The sequence below is a fragment of the Delphinapterus leucas genome, unplaced genomic scaffold (assembly GCF_059928025.1).
Source record: "Delphinapterus leucas isolate spDelLeu-1000000601 "Yukka" unplaced genomic scaffold, BTC_Dleu_Yukka2 spDelLeu_asBTCV2_sq25, whole genome shotgun sequence".
Taxonomy (NCBI): Eukaryota; Metazoa; Chordata; class Mammalia; order Artiodactyla; family Monodontidae; genus Delphinapterus; species Delphinapterus leucas.
This window is the reverse complement of record NW_028322234.1, coordinates 19030974-19035019: the sequence shown is the minus strand read 5'-3', so window position 1 is coordinate 19035019 and position 4046 is coordinate 19030974.

Below are 4046 nucleotides of genomic sequence, written 5' to 3'. Positions count from 1 at the left end.
GCCGGGAGTTGTAGTCCTATGGCCTACGGCGGCCGCGAAGGGACCACGCGCCTGGAGAGCGCGGGAGGAACCACAATTCCCAGGGGGCATCGGGGCGCCGGAGGCGGGGGGCATGCGCCGGTGGTGCCCGCTGATTGGCTGTTCCCTGTCGAGGCGGGGCGGGACAGAGCCGTTGCTTGGGCAACACTGCGAGAATCTAAGCCATCTTTGGGAGGACCCGGAACCTGCGTTTTGTTGTTGTTGTTGTTGAAGGAATAGTCGCCAAATAATTAGGACAGCGTTCTGCAATTTAGAGATTCCTATCCGCGATCTTCATTGATCCAAAGATAGCTCTGGGGAGGGAACTATTACTATCTCCCGTTTATTGTGGAGGAAGCTGAGGTTCAGAGAGGTCAATCAGGTTCCCCAAAGACACACAGCACGAATGTCAGAGAGACTGGAATGAAGGCCCACATCCGTCTGACTCAAAGCCGCAGAGCCAACGGTCAGCTGGGTCATTGTGTTTCCTGGACATTTCCCTCATTCACTCTTCCTGGCCTCAGTGTTCCCAAGGCCAGGGACGGAGTGGGGCAGAGAGCGCAGACTCACCTCTAACTAAGTTGACTTGATGACAAGTGGAATGAAATAATGCCTGGAGCATCTCAGCCCTGGTCTCCAGGGAGATCCCACTCAGGAGTAAGCAGGGCCAGAACTTTAGAATCAGACCTGGAAGGCATGCCTCACCTTATCGTTCAGTTGGGGAAACTGAGGTCAGGGGAGGGAGCGTCTTCTCTGGGATCGGCTGGTATGTGAAGGGTGAGAATAGGCACACATGGTGTAACTGCGCTCCAGGCAGCAATCAAAGTGAGTACAAAGGCCTGAGAGACAGGAAAGTTGGAATTGGAGCAGTGTTTGGGAGAGAGGAAGCAGAGACAAAGGTGGAAGGGTGCTCAGGGGCCAGACCACGGTGGGCCTTAGGGGCCTCAGCTCAAGCTGCCACCTGTCCCCAGTTGCTCAGACTTCAGTCTCCCCACTACCCAGAGTGGAGGCCGGACCTGTACTCTGGAAGGGCCAGACTCCTAGGTCTGGACGCCTCTCACCAGCACATTCCAGATGCAGCTGCCCACGCGGGCCTGTGCACTGTGATGCCACCAGCTGGGAATGTTTTCAACAGACAGCAGCATCCTCCCGAAACCGCCCCAATCCACCCCAAGATGCCCTGGGGTGCCGTGACCTCAGACCTGGCTCATATCTAGGGTTTCCTTCCTGGCCTGGTGGGGGAGGGGGTCACTGAATCAGCTGGCCCTGGCTCCCCCTAGACCTAGAGACATGCCCTCGTATCCCTGCAGTCTGGCAGAGCCAGGAGCCTGGACTGGAAGCCAAGACTTCTGAATTCTTTTGCCTCAGTTTCCTCTTTTACTCTCTGGGACATCAGATTCCCTAAACCAGTATCTCCCCAAGAGCTGGATCCTGGATCTTGGCGGTGAGGAAGCCATTCTCCTTTCAGTCCCTGCTCAAACACAGGCGGTCTCGATTGGTGCCACTTGCGTGTTACCCCTGTCTCAGCTCCTGGGCTGGGGTCCTGCCAATCGGAGACTTTTGTCACATGGTCTCTTCTCTTTGTATTTCTTCTTACAGCTTATTGTCAATGTGTCAACGTATGGCACTGGTTTTCCACTCCTGATGGGGATATCAAATTTCCTTGTAAAACTTAAGCATGAAAATACGAATAACACACGAGACAAGTGGAGACAGAGGTCCTTAAGAGGGAGTCATGGCATCGAGACGTTGGGGTTTGGGCAAGACTGTGTTTCAGAAGCTGTTCGCGTGTGCTGGGTTCTTCCCCAAAACTTTTCACCCAAATTGAACCAAGAGACGATCAGGTGAACTTAGGCTGCGAGACATTCTGTGAGACTTCAGAAGTGTTGGGGGGAGGGGAGGGATAAACTGGGAGACTGGGATGGACATACACACACTACCATACATAAAATAGAAAACTAGTAAGGACCTACCATGTAGCACAGGGAACTCTACTCAGTACTCTGTAATGACCTATAAGGGAAAAGAATCTAGAAAAGAGTGGATATATGTATATGCATAGCTGATTCAGTTTGCTCTACACCTGAAACTAACACAGCATTGTAAATCAATTATACTCCAAGAAAAAATTAATAATAATAAAAAAAAAAGGAGACGTGTTGAGGAAGGCAAGGAATGCTCTCTAAATGGAAAGACACGGCAACAGATTCTGGGGGCCACCATAACAAACGACCACAAACTTGGTGCCTAACAACAGAAATTAATTCTCTCATATTTCTGGAGACAAGACATCCAAAATTAGTATCACTAGGATGAAATCAGGGTGTGGACAGAGCCGTGCCCCATCTGGAGGCTCCCGGGGAGGGTCCTTACTGCCTCTTCCAGCTTCTGGGACTCCAGGCGTCCTGGGCTTGTGGCCATGTCCCTCTCGTCTCTGCCTTCGCCTTCACGTGGCCTCTCCTCCGTGTCTGTGTCTCTCATAAGGATACTTGTGACTGCATTTAGGGCCCCTAGGATGATCTCATTTGAAAATCTTAATGTAATGGCAGCTGCCAAGACTCTTTATCCAAATAAGGTCAGATTCACAGGTTCTGGGGATTAGAATGTGGACACATGTTTGTGGGTCTTTATTCAGCCAATCACAGAGACAAAGGGAGAACAGAAGGCACTGCATGTGCCCTACCCAGGTTTGGCATGAGAAAAAAATGTATTCAAGGACATAACGGTGACAAGAGGGGGCATTTGAGCGTGGATGAGGGATGAGGTTGCCGCTTGGCTATGACGGAGGACCTTGACATTAGAAGACTCGTCCGGGAATTCCCTGGCGGTCCAGTGGTTAAGACCCCTCGATTTCACTGCCAAGGGTCCGGGTTCGATCCCTGGTCGGTGAAATGTGATCCCCAGCCGCATGGCACAGCCAAAGGAAAAAAAAAAAAAAAACTAGTCCGACCATTTCTGAGGTTGCCTCTCAAATACTCGCGTACATAAAAAGACCACACGTGTGTATTTTTCAGGTAGAACATGAACAGTGCACACATCAAGAATACAGTTCACGGGACTTCCCTGGCGGTCCAGTGGTTAAGACTCTGCATATCCAATGCAGGGGGCGCGGTTCCATCCCTGGTCAGGGAACTAAGATCCCACAGGCCGCGTGGGCGCAGCCAAAAAAAAAAGAAAGAAAGAATACAGTTCAATTAATTTTCCAGGACACAGGGGTGTTCCAAAGAACACCCAGCCCCTGAAACCCCCTCATGTCCCCTATCATTGCCCCTGAGGGCGACACCCATCAGACAGTTCACATCATGGGTTGGTTTTCCAGAATGTCCCATAGATGGACATCTATTGTGTCTGACTGCTTCTCCTCATTCTGTCTCATTCATCCACATTGTTGTGTATTCAGTGGGTTACTCTTTTTCATGGCTGCATAGTACTCCCCCATGAGTTTGCTGCAGTGTATTTACCCATCCTCCAGCTGATGGAAATCAAAAATAATATGTAGAACTGGGGACTCCCGCAACAGGGCGTTAATTGTGCTGTTCTCACAACTTGTCTGTAGGCTTGACGTCTTCCAGAAAACCACAGGGAGATACCTCTGTACCCAACTAGGATGGCTGCAGTCAAAACGATGGCCAATCACAGCTGCTGGTGAAGAGGTGGGAACACTGGAGCACTCGTGCACAGCTGGTGAGAACGTGAGATGGGGCAGCTGTTGTGGAAGACATTCTGGCAGCTCCTCAAAAAGCCAACCGGGCTTCCCTGGTGGCGCAGTGGTTGGGAGTCTGCCTGCCGATGCAGGGGACACGGGTTCGTGCCCCGGTCCGGGAGGATCCCGCATGCCGCGGAGCGGCTGGGCCCGTGAGCCATGGCCGCTGAGCCTGCGTATCCGGAGCCTGTGCTCCGCAACGGGAGAGACCACAACAGTGAGAAAAAAGAAAAAAAGCCAAACCATAGAATCACCATGTGACCCAGCAGTTCCACTCTTGGGTATATACACGAGAGAAATGGCGACTTATGTTCACACTTAAACT